Source organism: Dermacentor variabilis, chromosome 11 (assembly GCF_050947875.1).
Source record: "Dermacentor variabilis isolate Ectoservices chromosome 11, ASM5094787v1, whole genome shotgun sequence".
NCBI lineage: Eukaryota > Metazoa > Arthropoda > Arachnida > Ixodida > Ixodidae > Dermacentor > Dermacentor variabilis.
The window spans coordinates 29,362,015-29,382,354 of record NC_134578.1 but is presented as its reverse complement, the minus strand read 5'-3'; the positions used below and the strand labels follow the sequence as shown (position 1 = coordinate 29,382,354).

The 20,340-nt window shown below is 45.5% G+C and overlaps 2 non-coding genes across 2 annotated transcripts; both read right to left on the bottom strand.

The window, feature by feature from the left end:
* Positions 1–6,547: 6,547 nt before the first annotated feature.
* On the bottom strand, positions 6,548–6,621 carry TRNAT-AGU (transfer RNA threonine (anticodon AGU)). The gene has a single exon. It is a non-coding gene; the product is annotated as a tRNA-Thr (tRNA).
* Positions 6,622–7,688: 1,067 nt separating this feature from the next.
* TRNAT-AGU (transfer RNA threonine (anticodon AGU)) lies at positions 7,689–7,762 on the bottom strand. The gene has a single exon. It is a non-coding gene; the product is annotated as a tRNA-Thr (tRNA).
* Positions 7,763–20,340: the final 12,578 nt, after the last annotated feature.

Here is a 20,340-nt window from a genome sequence, read left to right as displayed (position 1 = left end):
ATTTTTACGAGCTTATACGGCCGATAAAACTGCTGTCCTTACATTTTACAGCTGTCAGCAACTTTGCTATCGCGATCAATACTTCGCCTTTCTGGTGAAACTGCTAGTTTTCTTTATATGGACGCCTAACGGGCATAGTATTTGATGAAACGGAACTTCTAAGAGGACCTAGGAAATTGTACCAGGTCCTTAAACCACTAATTCTTATTTAGAGCTACCTGCACCTAATAAGTGCGTACGCGTCCTATGACAAATGTTATTGTTAAATAGCATCCAGAAAAAAAGACGGGGAATGCGGGAGATGGAAATTCAAGACGATGAACAAAACGTGAACAACGTGAATGCAGGAGCCAACGTTTCGACAAGTGGACTTGTTTTCTGCAAGGCGACATATGCTTTCCTCGCCACAGTATATATAGGAGGGGTTCTTCTAAAGGGGCGAGGGTGTGAGGCAAGAGGACGCGGAAACGAGGAAAAACGTGTTAGCGTGTCGAATTGAGAGTAAAGGAATGCTGTGTACAAGGTCAAAGCCAGGGCACCCCCCCTCCCCCCGGTCTGTCAACACACACGCGTTAACCGGCGTGTCAAGGGTGTCTGACACGCCGGCTGAAAGAAAAAAAGAGAAAAAAAGGAAAGAAAATTGGAGAAGAAGGGGGCGATACGTCAAGAAATCAAACAGTGTTGTTGCCTATAGCTTGAAGTTTAGCATAGCGAATCGATTCTAAAGCTCCCTTTGAAATGTTTATGCCTATTGGTTGCAATGTATTGAACTTATGGATAAGGTATGATTCTGCGTATTTTCTTTCTCGTTCAGAACGGAAATTTGACTGTAAGATGTAGAGTTTAAGTTCATCAAGGTTATGACCTGGTTGGTTGAAATGCTCGGCGACGGCTTTGGGAAGCTTTTTAGCTGTGTCCGCGCGATGTCCGTTTAATCTGACGTTCATTGATTGTCCTGTTTCACCGATATATTATTTCTTACAGAAGGAACATTCAAGCATATAAATCACATCCGAACTTGTACAAGTGAAGCTAGATTTGACTTCATGTGTATAACTATTTGCGGTGCTTTTAATTTTAATGTCACTTTGAAGGTGCCTGCAGGTTTTGCACCTAGGGCGACAACATGCTTTTATTACGGGGGAATGCCGCTGGCTGTCGTTTGCGTACACTAACATGTTTTTAAGGTACTTGTTTCGGCGATAGGTAACCGTGGGTACATCCGGGAAAGCTTTTCGCAGACGCTCGTTACTTGATAATATTGGGTGGTATTTTCTTAGGATGTTGTTTATGTTTGGGAGTGCATTAGAATATTTAGTTATAAAGGCCGGTGGTCTGTCAGATTCTAATGTGGGCTGTCTCTTCGCCAATTCCGACTGTCTCTCCAATCTTGACGCGGCATCATAAGCTCTATCGAGAGCAACTTGGGGATAGTTCCTTTCTGCAAGCGTTGATTTAAGGTCAATTAGGTGGTGGATATAATCGTAGTCTTCGCTGCAGATTCTTCTTATCCGTTTCGCTTGTCCGACGAAAATTCCTTGCTTGCAATGTCGCGGGTGATGGCTGTTGTAGTCTAAATATTGCTGGCTGTCTGTAGGCTTCCGTTAAAGTGTCGTTCTCAGTTTTCCGTTTTCTATGTAGACCGTCGTGTCCAGGAAGTTGATCTGACTAGGAGAGTGGTGAGCAGTAAATTTAATACTCGGGTGAAAGCGATTGAAATGGCTAATTAAGTCGGTTAATGCGCTTGTGCCGTGCTCCCATATTACAAATATATCGTGAATGTAACGAAGATAGATGTGGGGTTTTAAAGGGTAGCATTTCAACAGGTCGGCTTCAAGCTGTACAATGAAAATGTTCGCATACGGGGGAGCGAATGGCGTACCCATGGTAGTGCCGAAAATTTGCAGGTAGTGTATAGAATCGAATTCGAAATATTTGAGCGTGAGAACTAACCTAAGGAGCGATAAGTAAACTTCAGGAGCGTGCGCTTTGGGATTCATTGCGAGGGATCTATAAACGGCTTCAAATCCTTCACTAATGGGAATGTTGGTGTAAAGGGCAGAAACATCCAAAGTGACTAGAATTGCGCGGTCGGAAAGGATTTGGTTGGCGTTGATGCCGTCGATAATTCGAAGGAAGTGCGGCGTGTCTTGAACGAAAGATGGGGGGGAGGGGGTGGCGGGTATGTTTGACAGGTGATGATTTAAGAATTTAGATAGTGACTCAGTAGGTGTGTTGTTATTAGACACAATAGGCCGACCTGGGATTTCTGCTATAAATATTTCTTCGACCGGAACTTTATGTATTTTAGGAAAAAGATAAAAACGGCCTGCTGTTTTGTTCTTGGGCATCATGAAGCGATATTCAGAATGCGTGATTAGTTCCCTGGACCGGAGCTCCGCTATTGTGCTAATATTGCTGTAATGTGAAGTTGCGTTAGAGTCAAGTTTTCTGTAATGGGTGTGGTTGCTCAGTTGTTCAGAGGCCTCATTCTTGTACTTTTCTATTGGCCAGATTACGACACTACCGCCTATCGGCAGTATCGGCAAAAGTTTCCCAAAGCCGTCGCCGATCATTTCAACCAACCAGGTCACAACCATGATGAACTTAAACTCTACATCTTACAATCAAATTTCCGTTCTGGACGAAAAAGAAAATACACAGAATCGTACCTTATCCATAAGTTCAAGACATTGCAGCCAATACTCATAAACGTTTCAAAGGGAGCTTTAGAATCGATTCACTGTGCTAAACTTCAAGCTATAGGCAACAACATTTAGTTTGATTTCTTGACGTATCCCCCCCTTTCTTTCGCCTTTCCTTTCCTTTTTTTATTTTTTGTTTTTCTTTCAGCCGGCGTGTCAGACGCCCTTGACACGCTGGCTACAACCTGTGTGTTGACAAATCGGGGGGGGGGGGGAGGGGATGCCCTGGCTTTGACCTTGCACATACGGTTCCTTTACTCTCAATTCAACACGCTAACACATTTTCCCTCGTTTCCGCGTCCTCCCGCCTCACACCTTCTCCCCTTTAGAAGAACCCCACCTATATATACTGTGGCGAGGAAAGCATATGTCGCCTTGAAGAAGACAAGTCCACTTGTCGAAACGTTGGTTCCTGCATTCACCTTTTTCACGTTTTGCTCGTCGTGTTAAATAGCATGCCATAGCTGAAAACAATACGAAACCGTACCACGTGTAAGCGAACACTTTGATGCAATATTTCAGTCCACGAAGTTACGCAACATGCTGGATGCAATATCAACAACACACCTGCCGGCAGACTTTATCGCTCAGGTCAGTTATTGTCACTCGCGCTGTTGCTCCATCAACATACTTGTACGCCTTCTGCCAGCGTTCACTTTCTCACTCATTTGTATTTCTCTCCATTGAAGATCCAGCTCTTCAAAGCATCTTTGGACTCAAGTCAAATGTGCGCGAATGCTTTCGGCTTTTTCTCACTGGATAAAAGCCTGCTGGTATCCGTAAGTGTCATTTGTAGCTCTTCATGGCTCCCCACATAATATAAGCATGGTATGGAACCATGTTTTTACTGACTTGAAACGTGCGGGTCAGCAAATAGACCAGAGAACGCAAATGCCCTTCACTGCGTCATTTATACTGTGAAGGTGCGCTAAGCATTACCGATAAGCTCGTCTCGGCATCCAATGATCTGAAGTAAACTTTAACAAAGTACTCTTTCTAGCACTGAATTGAATTGTGCGGCGTGTGTCATTTTCGCCGCTGACTATCGTTCGCTATTTTTCTCTGTTAAAAAGCCAACAATAGACGGTTTTACGTTACCTTGCAATAAAATGGGGCAGCACATTACCGCAGAATTATGGTATTTTTGTTGTCCTAATTATAAAGGCACCACTTAGGAATATAAAAGGTCACAAAAGCGTTTCCCTTGAGATTGGCGCTTTGCGAAATTCCTGCACCCGTTGAGCTATAAAAAAGCATCACAATTCGGCCAGGGCTGATCGCGATGAAAATCGTGTTGCTGTGGCAGGAATAAATGTTCTATTAATTCCAGACTTCTGTGCTTTTTGATTTCTATTCTCTATTGCGCCTTCATGCTACATGTACCTCATTATGTTCACTTTGTGTAACATTATATTTTGGATTACACACACATACTTATATATATATATATATATATATATATATATATATATATATATATATATATATATATATATATATATATATATATATATATATATGCTTGAAGAATTGCTGCACTTCTACTCATAATGTTGCCACAAACATAAATACAAATATTTTTTTCTGGCAGTGCTTAAGTCAGTCGGAAGAAGGTATATAGCGAAGATTGTTTGTAATAGCACTGCGAGAACCCCGAATTAGTTTTCAATTAATTTTTCAGAAGGGTAAACCTTATCAGCGCCCTATCACGCATGAGAAACTGCGCTCAGATTTAGCTTTATTTGTTAGCTCAATTTAGCTTGCAGACTGAACGTGCAAATGAGCCAGTTGCTACAAGTTCGCCCGTGCGAGTTGCATGGATAATCAAATATGTGCCGGTTATACGAGCGCACACGAAACTTCTCGCTGGTCTCTTGGTGCACTCACGCACCGATGAAAATGTTTCGCAATTTCGCTCTCAATCAACTGCACCAAATTATTTCTTTGCAGACCGCAGCGAGCGTCCTTTCTTTCACTATACTCCTGGTGCAAACTGGACAGGAGTTCAAAACAGGCTGATGTCTCCAAACTCACCGGAAACGCGACATTTGCGACTTCATCACGAAGCATCTTAGCCCCCGCGGGAAGCGCACCATTCTCACGGCGCTAATAAATAGCATCGCAGCAGTTGTCTCCGTTTTCACTTCTTCAGATCCCGCAGTAATCTTGCAGTGCAAGAATACTTAGTGCCGCGTAAGCGATGCTAGTAGAAAATAAAAAGAAACTATGCTCATCTCATGAAACAGGGGGAGTCTATGTTACGCGAAGCATCTTTCAGGTGTCTGGCTATCTAACACCGGTTGAAGTTCTTTGAAGCGTGTCCAGATGAACCAGCTGTTATCAGATGAGCGTTTGTCTAAAGCAAGATGTTGTGTGGCCCGATGCCTTGTGTTTAAGGAGAAGAGGAAAACGCTGACCACGACTACAATAGCATAACGGCAACGGCATAGCGGTAGTTTTTTTTTTCTCTTTTTACTCGGAGATTGAATGCTCAAACTGCTCCCTTATGAATTGGGCCGGTCTGGGAACTGGTACAATATCGTGCTGAGACTTTCTAACTTTACCTGCAATGAGGAAGAGGCAGATTAAGAAGGGGCGATCCGGATGGTGGTGCTGTCTGACACAGCACCTGAAACAGCGCACACGGGGCAAGAACAGCAGAAAATGGCGCGGGCCTGCTCGGGGTCCACGGGACAGCGGTAAGTCTGTGACTGTATAGCAACTAGCACGGGCACACGTGCTCGATTTCGTGCGACGAGAAACGACGCTCCTGCCAGTCGCCTCAAAAACCTAGTCGACGCTGGCACGAGAGAAAGATGCGTGTGATCGTGGCAATGTAGTGTGCCAAGCAGCGGTATGAAAAATGTGCGCATTCCACTCACTCTGGCAAACCATACAAGAGAAACTTTGTGTGCGGTTTGTTTTGACTGACGATAATTAGCGGTGCTGGTGGCGGCGAATGTGTAATTTATTTAGGTTTTAGTCTCGTACGAGCGTAGCGAGTCGACGGTGAACGTTACTTTGCGTGCACCACAGCTGTTTGCCCGCGTAGTCCGCAGAACACCGCAGGGAAAAGCGTTTCCTTGAGGCGTTGTTGTGCCTCATAATTTCTCCTCTCTGAGAGGGTTGAGCATCATCATATCCTCCCATGGCACATCGGCTCCTGGCAGAAGTGTACAGGACAGTTCCTCAGCACGGCTAGTCAGCAAGGAAATTGCTTTTGCTCGTTCGGCTGCTGGAAAGGAGCGTTCGAACGTTTGACATACGGGCGCGGCAACGCCGCGTGCTTAACCACCACGGCTACCGACAAAGACGCCAGCTCCATGCGCTCTCTTCAGGCTGTGGATCATTGCAGCCTTTAGGCTATCACAGCCTATCACGTGACCCCCACAGCCAGGCGCCTGCATTTTCTGTCGCATAGTAAAGCAAGCAGAGCACTTGCCATATGCACAAACTGTGAAACGCTCCCGCGACGGCGCCGACCTAGATGCGCGAAGTCGAGCGCCATCTGGAGGTTTTGCAAGATGCCCAGCGGCTCTTGCGCGCTAGACCACAACAGCAGCAGCAGCGCCCGGAAAGTCAGAAGAGGCAAAGAAAGGTTCGCTTTAAGAAAGGTACCGTGGCCTAACAGGGAGAGCGTCGCGGTTGCTGCGCTCGGTGTCACAGGTTCCATCCCATCACCAGATGGGAAAGTACGGCGGAGTAACACACTTACCTCCAGTGATGAGACTGACAATTTCCGGTTGTTTTAAGAACCTAAATGAGGCCACCCTTCAGATATATTACCTTTATGTGGCACCCTTACTTGCACGCACAGTAAAAAAAAAAATAACCGTAGCAGAAGGCACCGGTGAGATTCGAACTCACGATCTCCTGTTTACTAGACAGGCGCTTTAACCAACTAAGCCACGGCGCCGGCGTAGGGGTCGGAAATTGGCTTCGTTCCCACCCGCAACGGCGCCACAACACAACGCCTTGTTTCTACTCTATTTTTGTCTCGCGCTTCCATTACGCAATATTTTTGACCTACTTCGCGATGCCAGGCTGGTCGGCAACGGAGGCGGGCGCAATGCTTCGCGTCGCTTATTAAGGCGGAAGGCTTCGATGGCTCGTTGGTAGAAAAAGTGATCGTCCGGCGCTATGGCACCAAAATGCAATGGCACCAAAATATGTGGCATCTAAATTTATGATGGCCCCATTGATGGTCGACATTACGAACTTTGCTGTTAAGCCAAAATTAACGAAAGCAGAGTTATTTAATATATGGTTAGTTAAGGCACTCGAATTCAGGCCCTTTGGTGAGAGTCGTACCCTTGACCATTCTTGGGAGTCGAACCCTTTGGTGTTAATTAGGGCGAAGGTAACTCATGCACAGTTAATTAATGTAAAGTTAATTTGGGCACTCGAACCCACGACCTCTTTTTTGATTTGATACGTTTTGATAATTTTGATAGATATATTATGGAACAATAGCGGGTAGCACATGATTCTATTTGCATGCAAAAACATAGCCGATTTCTTAACGCACCGGCAAATTGCTTCATAAATTGTATGTAGTAATGGACTCTTCTGCTTAATACGTAATTTCATCATGTTTATTGCCCAGTCCAATAATTTGCTTATTTATCGACTGCATTCCATAGCCAGTGCGACATATGAGACCAACAAATGTTACAACACGCAGAACATATAAAATATCCTGTTCAGGAACGCATAAAAAAAAGAGTTCAAAATCTTGTTTCATGTTTTATTACTTGCGCAGCTAGTTGATGCTTGGCGCAATACAAAAAACGCATATATGCTCTTATAACCAAGGACTCGTTACCACGAACACTGGTATAGAGTTATTGACACAGTCGACAAAATCGAAACGCAACTCTAAGACACAGGGGGGCCGGTTTTCTGTCTAAAATTTAAAAAAAATCGCTCATGTTCTCTAAAGTCTTACGGCCCCCGAAAGTCTGCCGCCAGAGTCATAAAAAGAGGCACCGGTGAGATTCGAACTCACGATCTCCTGTTTACTAGACAGGCGCTTTAACCAACTAAGCCACGGCGCCGACGGTAGCGCTTAGGCTGTGGCCAGCATTGAAAGAAATCTAATCAGCGACACCGGGACATGTGGACGAAAGAAGACCCTTGAATATTTATCAGCCGCTTCCCCCCGAACTCGCAGCATGGCCACGCGACGGCCTTGCGGCGCACGACTCAGCCTTTCTCATTGAAAAACGATGGCCTGTGCTTCGCGGATGAAAATGGATGTCACGTATCTGGAGCGGTTGGCCAGCGTGCAATTATATATGGGTTGCGTTTAGCAAAGCCAAAATCGAATCCGCAATATCGAAGATGGAGTTGCCGGTGTGAAGTGTGTATGTGTGCGTACGCGCGCGGCTGCATGCATGCTTGCGTGGGTTAATGTGCATCAATAAGCGCTCCTACGTCTGAAGGACTTTCTGCACGTCTCAATACCGATGTTCAATACCGAGGTCAGTACCGAAAGATAAAAAAAAAACACGAAGGAAACGCGCTCCGTCTTCCTCTCAAGCTTGTTTATCCTGGAGGGCTTGATACTCCATAGAAAGAGTGCGCCTGCCGATTAGAGAATTCTTTGCCCTGCAGCGGCCTCATCACGTGCATCAGAATTCAGTGCGAACACGATTTACATTATCTATATGTAGCAGCCATAACGCGATATCCTCAGAGTATTATTGAATGCTGTTTTCCCTGCTTCAGTCGGAAGATATATATCTTTTAAATAAAATAAAGGAACGAAAGAGAGCGTGCCACATTCTGGGGCAACCTACAACACCTCATTATTTTTTCAATCTGAAAACATTATTCTAATTTATATGCAATTCCCCAACTTGCAGCTGCATTTGAATTGCATAGTGCGGACTGAGGCACGGATGGTTCCTTTATCATTATTTTTCTTAGATTATACACATTCAGTATTACGCAATAATTTCTACGCAGCACGGGACGCCTACACTTTGCATTTTGTGAGAGAGTGTGCGACACCTCGTCATTCCTTATGCAAAAACATTAATTTTTCTATGGGAAATGACCGTCTAATATCGTCGCGCTTGCATAATTATGCCTCGTCATTCACACGGACGAAACATCGAACGATCCGTGAGTTCATAAATTGGCTTCACGAATCATCTTTGGTGTATGCGCGATATACCATTTCCAAAGTGTCTCTGTAAGGGCTACGTCGAACGTTCCTTTCAGTTTCTGGTTTCCTTATAGGTAGAAACAGTCATTGAGCCCTAAAATACGCGCTCAAGCTTTGCAAGAACTACGGTCGCAACTATCATTCCGAAGTTTCTGCAATGAAGGTAAGTGGAGTAATTATTATGGATATTTTATGTGTGTGCCTTACATCACAGAGCCGAAATCCAGAGCCGCTATCTACAATCCGGCCGAGAAGTTGGGCCCGTAACCTCTCTAAATTGCTCAACACTAATTGACAGTTGCAAAAGTTTGACCTATATCCACCAAGTCAGACCCGGAAGCAACGTTTGCAAAGCTCGGTTTAAAGTTAAGGTTACCATTGTCGTATTACGTGCAATGTTAGTGTAGGTTCTCATAGAACTGTTTAACGTGCTTCATCAGGCATTCTACCTATGGCAGTACATATGCCCTATATGCGACAGATAACTTATTTTGAAGAATTCTGCAAATAATAATTGTAAAACAACATTCAGTGCATTGTGGACTGTGTCTTTTGATTTGCGGACGACGAAATTTTGCGAACTCGTTCAGAAATGATTCACTTCGGCTATTTTGTTTTAAGGCGTAGTAAGACATGCCGTGCAGGGTTATTACGTAATTGTGTTTGTACACCTTGCCTACACGCACAATGGGTATTGTGCACTCACGTGCAGGAGAACTTTGGTAAACGAATCAATAAAATAAGGGTAAGGCATAAGGTGTGAGTACGCCAGCAGTAGTACAGATTCTTCACCTAGTTGATACCGGCTCTGCTACAGGAAGTGTTCTCGTGCGACAGACTATACTAAATGAACGTAAGGTTTATGTTGAAATCCTCGAAGATAATTATTTAAGAAAGCTAGTTAGCCGGTACTGCTGTCAGTGAGCTTTGACCCCATTCATTCGCTGTAAACCATGTCCTCTTTTATAGCCATTCTGTGCAGCTAAGCTTTGACCTTCGAGGCTAGCGCATAGAGGACGGTGTTGTTCCAATTCTTCTTGGCGGTCGTTGACCTCATATTCAAGTCTTTTCCACTAGCCTCAGTTAGACACATCAGGGGAGGTATTCTTGGTCATTCAATTTCTGGGATACTGACAGCTTTACATTTCACTTGGGTAGCAGCGGACGTGTGGGCATGCACGGATGGTAGCATTCTCCTTCTAAAGTGTCAAAGGGACACTAGAGTCACATACTAAGTCGACGTGGACTGTTCAAACACAATTCCCGAAACCTCGCGACTCTTGTCTCGTGCAAACAAAAGATTTGGCTTACGAGAAAATTGCTTCTGAAGTGTCCGAATAGTACTTTCAAAACAACTAAAACGTGAAAGCGTCGGCGGCGGGGATTCGAGCGAAAACGAAACCCTTCGACCACCCGCGTTGTTGTCAAGGGTAATTTCAATCAGTTCTTTTTCCTAGGAATTAAATAGAACTGGACAAGTAGCATTTTATTTCGTCTTATAATAAAGTACAACGATGTTTTTCTTTTGAAACAAGTGATTGAGTACTAGTGACAGAATTTAACAAAGGAGCGATTTCGTCATCAGGCAAGTACTTGAATGTCCTGGAGGAGTCTCTAATCATGTCCGGCTTTCACCTCTATTTCTCCATTATTAAGGTTCGGTTCTCAATTACATTCAAGCCTTAGAGATTCTTGAGCCCTAATGTATCAGTTTAGCTTGACTTAATGTTTTTGTTTAGTGTCCCTTTAAGCCCGATGTCGGCTGTGCAAGTCAACGCGTCGAGTGCTATTGACGCGAAATCTCGTGAAAGTTCAAAAGTGAATGACATGAAATACTGCCCCATGACACTCAAAGCGGCTGCCGAACGGTATATAACTTCTTTACATCGAAGGTGTCTATTGCTTAGGATCTGGAGAAAAAAGTGCGTCCGAGATGTTGACAAAAGCAATGCACCGGAGCGATCAGTCGTCGAACAGGCTGTCGCAATTAAAAAAAAAACGACTGTTTCCACGCAACCTTATCAATCGCGGCGCTCGCTATGAATGTATTTATTCTCCGGGCAAGCAAGTGGAGAGGGAGAGACAGGTAGCAAGGGGAGGAAGGGGACGAACTGTCGATTTCTATCTTGCTCACTTATTCTTACCGGGAACGGCTGCCAAAGGGCGCGTGCACTGGGGCAAGCGAGTATCGCCCTAGCGGCGTTATCAGCAGTTGCACTTTGGACTCGCTGTGTGCCGGACACGCGTAGTTCCCTCCGAGGAAGGAGGACGTGCCCTCGAACAGCAACAACGAGGGCAAAAGCGCGAACGGGTGTGAAAGCGGCGAGAAGCCGCCACCGCCGAACAGGACGGTTTGGGACCATCGAGTATAGCCCGTACACAGCCCATACACGGCCCATGGACCGACGGTCTATGTCTCTCCGGCTGCGTTCAAAGGAGACATTGAGGCCTTCTCAATAGACGCCTTTAGCTGGATCTCATCCGTCGAAGACAAGTCGATCGTAATAGCGGGAAACATTAACGTCGACCTAGCCCACCCCGATGGAAAGCGGATTGCACCTTCTTGTTGGGGTGGTTTCAAATTTAGCGCTGCACGCACATCAATGTGATCAACCACGCGTCACCGGTCGTGTATAGATTTAACCTTTGGCCAGAACGCGCCTAGCATGACTACAACCGATCGCCGTGTACCACGGCGACCACACAGTTACTGTCACTGTGCTAACAAATGAGACAAAATAAATAGGAAAACAAGCACAAGTTACGTGTTTAGTGTCTTGATTAAATCAATATAGCAATAACCATACAAATCAATATATTTGTCAATATAGTCATCCCAGCACAGGCTCGCTGGTTACGCTTCTTCACAGAGTGGAAGGGCACTACATTTTTTTTATATCAGGTCTTATCTAATATCGTTGATCCCACTGACTGCAAAGCAGAGCTCCTGTGTTTCACTATCGCCTTTCGTGTATCGTGCTTTTGCGCATTACGTTATGCAATAAAGATTTTTTTTTTTTGTCACAAAGCAACAATAATATTTCAGCAATCAAAGGGAGTCCCTGTCAACCTCATGGGCCGGCCTTTCATGGCTGGTTTCCGGGTCGTCGCAAATTTCCACTCGATGTTCGCCTGCAACGTGGTCCGTAACGTGCGCTCAGAAGGCGTCACGAACGTCACAACTCACACTCTTCGCAGTCTCTACGTCGGCTTCGTCTGTCTGTCCTTCCTCATTTTTGCCGGTGGGTACACGAGATACAACTTACAACACACATATGTGCTTAGAGAATGATAAACCAGCCTAACTATACGCATTCTTTAGGAATCAGGGATGTTAGATTGGACATTGCCCTCACCACAACCACGTACCATATCAGCTGCTTGCATAATCGAAATTCATGTGCAGGCAATATAAAAAAACAGCACTCGAAGAAAAGTTACGGAAAAAGAATGAGCTGAGTGCCGGTATTCAACCAGTAAACTCACGATTCCGTTATAACCAGGATTGATAAAAAATACTAGGAGCCAAATGAAAGGCAATGGCACTTTCCCTAGACCTTAATGCTGTTCTGCGCGCACTTCAAGATTACTTTAATTATTACGGGTAGAAAACAACAAAATTTTATTAAATGATGGCTGCCAACAGCCTACTGACCTACACAAATAAGATGTCACGTCAGACACATATTTTGTGAACATCATGAGGACGAACACAACAAAGCTAACAAAGAAAGAAAGCACGATCAGAACAACATCGAACGTACAAGGCGATATCACGCACCGAAGACTCATCACTACCTATCGCATACACAGCTGAAAATGGACAAGATCGCAAGCAGAATTACATCAAGTCATCGCTGGTTTGGACCGTAGGATGTTTGTGTAATCGCGTCATTGGGTCCTCTGTGAAGGCAAGCGCTCGATTTTTTTCTTTCTTGAGGACACACGAAAATGCAGTCAATTCGGCAGAATGGCACCATCGAGCCCACCACCAAGTACTTGATGCAGAAACGCTATGTCACGATGTAGCCAGGTTTCATATAGAAAGTCACAACTTCCAGGTTTGCGAAAATAAAATCAGAGGGACGTACCAAGATTCAGAATAAAGATGCATGAAAAACAGAGAGTGACATAGAGATAATGGACACAGGATCACAGCTAGTCAGGGTCACTGCGCACTGTCCGAGCACAGGATCACGTTTGGTCCCGGGTTCGGTGCAGAAGTAGTACAGAGACGCTAATCATTTATTCGAGGGTCTGCTAAAGCTTCACTATCATAATACATTGCGACGTCTTATCAGAGGAGTCCTGAATTTGAGAAGCAAGAAATGCCTCATTTCTACTACACATTTCGACAATTATTGAAGCAATTTTTAAGTCTTCATTACAAGGAGAGAAATATTTTCATGTTGTGTATACTAGGATGTGACCATTATTTCGTAAAACTGGGAAATATGCTCCTCCCGTATTGAAAAAATTGGATTCTTCTGTGGCACCATTTTATGGGCATTCTAATGGGTCTCAAAAATTAGTATTCGCAAACCTATAGTGTGTATGTGGTTCAGACCACTCAGAACTGTTTCTTTGCGCATTCATGGAACGGCGTCACTTTCTATTCGTCGCAGGTGAATGGAGCTATGCGATCAAGCAACTGGCCGAGGTGGTGATGAAACAGTCGGGAAGGCACATGCTGTACACTTCCTACCTGTTGTTCTTCCTCGTGTTCACGGCTCTCACCGCAATCGTCAACTACGCGCTGACGTTCTTCTACGCACCGTCCTACCTGCAACTGATGCGAGCGTGTTCCAAGATCGAAGAGCAAATTGTTCTGCCCCCGGAGGAAAACCAAGCCGCCTTACGCTATAGCTACAAACTGATAGCGTGGCAGGTGCGTTTTAATTCAAAGACGTTATGTGCCTCACGAAGTTGAAAATTTAGCGCCGTGGTCGGGGATGACACAAAAGGTCACGTGGGCACAGAGACACGCTCGTGCCATTGCTCGCGCCTTAGTGGTCGTCTTCACAGCTGGCTTTGGTGCCGCTCATCATACCAGCATTCCCATTCGTCCCATCATCGCTCTGCGTGGGCCCTGACGGCACTGGCCCGCTGCCACTCGGTGCTGGGATTTGAGCGAGTGCTGTCATGTTCTCCGATGGACAAACCTTCGACGGAGATGGCCCGAAAAGTCACATGGTCACAGAGACACATGGTCAAAAGTCACATGGTGGTAGGTCTATACATGGCGCCACGCGTCGCGTCGCTGCCATTCGGTGTGGTCATTTCGGTGAAGTCTGTCGTGCTGTTCTGGTGGATGAGCCTTCGACTTCTCAGTCGGTATCTGCGTCCGGCTCCTTTGCGATTCCACTCAAGCACACGAACGAGGCCGAGGCAATTGATGCGATAGGTGATGCAAGGCAACGTGAAAACAATCGCATTACGTTTCATCAGGCGAGTCGACACCGGGAAGACTTCGCAATGCTTTCACATTCATCCACATAGGGATACCTAAGTGCCTTGGCATTCTATATCGGGTTCAATTGAGAGGACCCGTAAAAAATTTTGTCCTATACTGGAATCTTGCAATTTAGCGTGTAGGCATTGATTTGCCGCATCAATTTGTTTCAAATTTCTTTACTAAGCGAGATGGCAGGAATTAAGACATCTCCACGCCTTGCTTCCAGGAGATGAGATTTACGACCACTGTAGACAATCCCTCCATTCGCCTCGAAATGCGCATGCGAGCGACATTGTTTCCCTGCCTTCTCGCACGCTATAGCCAAGGGCTCGCGTCGAGTTTTCGTCAGGAGCGAAACTTCAGAGTTTATTTTTTCTTAGCTTTATTTTCTTTGTTCGCTGCCCTTCCAGTGGTGGTATTGTGCGTCCTGTATTAGATGATTTACCTAAGCCACATGCAATAATCGGTGATATTGTAGGCAGTGCGTTTTACGTAGAGGGACGTTGATTCTTTCCCGGCAGTAAGCGGAAGACTCCTCGAGAAAAAGAAAGACCGCGGCCTTTCGTTTGAGCTTCAGCTGTTTTCTCGTAGTGCAGTGGTTTTGTACTTTCCAGGCACGATTGCCAGCGCGCGGTTTGCACACTGGGCTTATCTGTTAGCGCAACAAAAACCTGGGGATAGGCCTTTCTTTATTTTTTTTTCAAAAAAAGTTAGTTCCTTGAATTGTCAACGTTCTGTATCAAGCATCTTCTCATTTTCTGCTTGGGCAAAATGCCATGCACATCAGCGCTCTGAACCACATCTTTACATTCGGCACAACGCCACTACGCTAACGTAAAATGAGGTGGGGCTAATAACATTTTGTTAAGCGTATAGAATAGGGGCCTGTAGTCGCATCGAATACCAAGTGCAGTGGTGGCTCGTACGAGCAACAAACAGTCGATCGCCACTTACAACGCGTTAGAAAAAAGCGACCAGCAAAACTATCCGCAAGCTTTTCCGTAATACACGGCTGAATAAAATTCCAAGCGAAAGTCTATTACATATATTTCTGTATTCCTTCCGCTTTCTGTGAGGTGGAAAGCTTTCTTTTATTTAAAAGGCTAATACGCCTGAGCAATTTTCCTGTTTATTTAGGCGGGTTATATAGACTCGTGTGAAATGAGAAAACGAATAATTCTGAATATAGATGATACATTAAATGAAGCAAGTTATTTTAATGCTAAAGCAATATACGGCAAGGTTATCCGCTCGGCACTGTCGGTGATCAGCGTAAGGTTCACCAACGTGGTTAGTGAGGGCATGAAGGAGGCGTCACCGTAGCAACGCACACGCTTAGAGCCGAGTCAGCACGCGCTCTTATTGACCAGGAGGCGCTGCGGTCTGACTGCTGGCATTGGAGCCGCGTCAAAGTGTTTTGACGCCAGACACGTGGTGTGCACGTGAGCCCCGGCAGCTTAGAAAAGCGCGCCTGTACCGCGCTTTTCTTGCAGGTAAAGGACCCCGGTTCATCTTTCTTTTTCACGAATTCCACCTCTGAGAGTTTTGCGTAGCTTGTTAGTTCATTTCGAGACATTAAAAGCCGCAGTTTCAGCTCAACCCGAACAATAACAAAGAATCACTGCCCTTTCCAGTCCGTGAAGATGGTCGAACAGCGAAGCTGTGTTACAGTTACAGCGAGTCATACACCGTGCAAGTCAAACTTCGCAGGCAGAATATAGTGTAAACCTTTTCTTTCACCATTCTCCCACCTCATTATCTCTTTTGCGTGCTTCGCGTGGTGAGCATGCTTCCGGAGTGCTTTTCTGTGGTTCTGCCAATGTTTTTCTTTTATCCTTGAGGTTTCTCTCTGCGTTCTGCCGTGCTTTTTTCTTTCGCGTGCAAGTCGTTCCGTCCCTTTATTGCGCGCCTATAATGAGACAAAGGTTTGGCTAGAAATAAAACCGCCTGATTGTTTATGTTATTGATTTTGTGCGTAACGTTCTTCTGCTTTGTTTGCGTTGTCTCTCCTACTGCTTGATCATGAGTTGTCGTTTCTTGTGTCTGCACTGCTCGGTGTGCCTCCTCTGCTGGCAGTGCTTTGTCTGGAGACGCTGAATCTTGCATTCCCTGCTCTTGAGTTGACGGCAGATGACGGCGTTTATATTTCACAATCGCAGCCTTCTGCTTCAAGATGAAATTTGACCCTCACTTGAGACAGCGAATGGATCATACCCCCTTAAGCAATAGCTCATATCCCCGTAAACGCGGCATCCCCGTTACGACGACCGAAAAGAAGTTAAATTCTACGCCGGAATGACGAGCGGCAACGGGGCCACTGCAGAAGAAGACGACTACGACTACGGACGCAGCAGCAGTGGCACGAGTGCGATCACGTGGTAGCGCCCAGGAGCGTCAACGAGCCAGCTGTGGAAGAAGACAATGACGGTCGAGCCATTGCTGATGATGATATTTTTAGCGAACTACGCCACAGTTTTCGCATGGACAGCTTCGCTGTAAGAAGAAAATCGGCAGAACCCATCTCGTGATTGCTGTCGACGGTAATGCGTTGGCATTTAATCAATATCGTCACGCAAGGTATTGCCACCGTCGAAACGGGTTATGTACGAGGCGTGTACTGCAAAGGGACACCTTCGCGCTTCCCTCGGAACATGAAGCGCTATGTAGCGGCGCCGTGGCGAAGCATGCGCGTGTCCTCCGATACGGTTGGCACGCCCGTGCGTAATGCGGTAATCTGGTTCCTCCATCGCGCTTCTTTGTAGGCACGCTGCGCTTACTCGCTTACACGACATTTAGGGGCACATACTCAGTGACTCCAAGGTGGCCAGATGTTCATTGAAGAGCGACACATACCCAGTGCACTCGTGCTGCACCTCGCTGAAACGCTGGCGTAAAAGGTGTTCATTGCAGAGTTTCATTCACCCACAGCATTTGTGTCACAGCCAGCTAATGCGTCGGGTAATCGTTCCGTTCAGCGAACTGCCGCTCACAATCGAGCAAATTATGCAAGCTCAATGTACAGTAAACATCAAAAGTTTGCGGACCACGGGATCTCGGAAAACGTTGATTCTGAGCAGTGTGTAACAGTAGTAGGTAAAACTGAACGTGACAATGTCTTTCACAAATACAGGTAGATGGTGTATATGTGAATACAAGGCTGTTTTGTGAGGCTGTGCAGATATCCTGCTTGTTCTCAGATATCATGTTCCGTAATATGTTGTGCTATTCACTGGCTGGAAATGCAGAGGAAGAAAGAGCACATTTTTCACCATTTTATAAATACATTTATGCACCAGACATGACATTCACTCTGGTCACAGAAAGTGGACCTCGCCCTTATTTTCACTCATTGACATCGTTTTGAGTGGGCTATGCTACGGCATATTTTCCATGCTCACGTGTGACAATAACTAATGTTTTCAGATCATCGCCTCATCGTGGTTACTCTACTTTGGCACCAGAATTGGCCTCTATGTTGATAAACTTCCAATGTTGGCGAGCAACTCCAGATTCCTTCAGTGGCTGTTTCAGGCGCTTAAATGCTATGGCATCTTGCAGGCCTCCGTTTGGGGAATGATACCCCGCCTATGGATGGCATACTTTGCGAGGACATTCAGGTAAGAAACGGAACGTTCGCGTAAAAAATGTTGATGGCCACAGATGTTACACCTGTCAGTTTCATGCAGCGACGCCTGTCTGTCTGTCTATCTGTATGCATGTATGCATGTATGTATGTATGCATGTATGTATGTATGTATGTATGTATGTATGTATGTATGTATGTATGTATGTATGTATGTATGTATGTATGTATGTATGTATGTATGTATGTATGTATGTATGTATGTATGTATGTATGTATGTATGTATGTACGTACGTACGTACGTACGTACGTATGTATGTCTCTGTCTGTTGAAGGTCAAAAAAGCTTAAACAATTGTGCAGAAACGATCGACGACCATTATCAGTGTGACCGAATAGCACGGACGAAAGAACTAATGAACGAACGCACGAACAAAAAAAAACGAGCAAGCAAGTTAAGAGAAGAACGAGAGCGACAAAGACAAACAGAGAGAAATCGAGAGAGCGAACGAACGAACGGATGAACAGTGTTTTCCTAGCCGAGTCGAAGACTGTGCAAACGCTTTATTATACGAAATGCAGTCCTTTCCCTGTACCAAATTATTCTCATGCGCTTCATTATGTCAGAGCTTTGTACAGAGGCATGTGTGTTTCCTGAAGTATATAAAAAAGGAATTGGCACGTCACGAAGGTAGTCACCAGAACAGGCACTAGAATTGATCATAGACCAAAATACTCAGTCGTGATAACCTGAGGCTGCCATTGTCACAATGGCGCTACTATTCAGCGCGTGGGTGCTCAGCAAAATGTTTATTTTTTCACATTACGCGGGCCTGTTCCTTGCTGGCAAGAATAAACATGCGATGTGTACCTGTGTAGAAACACGTGAGTTTGGCGTGTTCTATAATTCTATACTACGGCGTAATTGATTTGTCTAACAACAATCAAAACTTAGATGATTAGTTTGAAATAAGTTATTGGATGATAGGAATTAGAATATTGCTTATGGTTTATCAACAAGACGCTCAACATTAGCATGCGATTTGTCTTATTCAGGTAGAAATATGCGGGCTTCTTTTCAGCATGAAATGTTTTAGCTCCCTTTGTCGGCGACCTTCAAGAGAACTTGAGCCAAAATGCGGAGCCGCTATCCAGGCACTGAAGACAAAAATGGGACGAGAATGGGGCGAGAATGAAAGGAGAACACGGGCCCTCGTTGCGAGATCAAATCTAGATCATCAGGGCAACCAGTGAAAATTTAAGAACATGTGGTCTCTGGCCCCCGACCCGTTGTACACAAACGCATTACATACGCTAGTTAATGTCCAAACAAACTACAAAAATATATTGCTTCCGATTTCTTCCTAATGTTTGAAGGCAATATTTCTCAAGCTGTAACTTCTTGTACGCTGAAGCTGAATTTGTTACTTACAATAGCGACTTTCAAAGGGCAGACACAGTGTACCATACAATATATTGTTATCTTTTGGCACTGAGACAGGGCTGCCTGGGTTTATTTCAACGCCCGCGGTCCATGAGTTCCACGGCGCGGGCCTCGCGCCGCGCCCCTTGAAAGATGGCGTCAGGCTGCATGACCAGGTCGGCAGCGTTCGGCTCGCCGCTGATGGTTTTGAGACTCTTGTAAGATGGTTGTGTGTAATCGTAGTAATTACTCCTATTAATCTGCTTTGCCACTAGTCATTTCATGCTTACATCTACTCTCGATTATGGGAGGGCGAATATTTTTTTAAACAAGGAGCATTTTAGTTGCGACATCCTGCGTACCTTGTGCGTGTCACTTTCAATAAGTTCAGTTTCAAGTATGTATTTGTCTTGGGGAAATTCCTTACACTTGTCCTGTCTCAAAAATTAATTAAATTATGGGGTTTGACGTGTCAAAACCACTTTCTGATTATGACGCACGGCGTAATGGGGGGGGGGGGGGGTAAACCTTTATTGTAGAACCAGCACTTTATGATGGCCGGGCCTAAGTCTCCCATGAGAGGATGTCGAGGGCTTGCCTCGCCGCCGCCTCACGGGTGTGCTGGGCCGGCCAGGTTTGGTCGTCGAGGGCGGAGCTCCGCTGAGCCTCATGCAACCTCGACGAAAGGGTCATGGTGTTAATGTGCGTGTACTGTTCTGGGCACTCCCACGACATATGCAGAAGCGTAGCCGGGTGAATGCCACAGCCCCGGCAGTTTGGGGGTAGTGTAAACGTCTGGGAATATAAGGTTGAGGCGGACGGGTGAAGGGTACGTGTTTGTTTGTAGCAGACGCAGGGTGGTAGCCTGCGCGCGGCTGAACTTGGGGGGAGTTGCGGGGAAGGTTCGGCGACTGAGGTAAAAGGCTGTAATGGAAATTTCGACCACCTCGGGTTGTTTAACGTGCACCTAAATCTAAGTACACGGATGTTTTCTTATTTCGC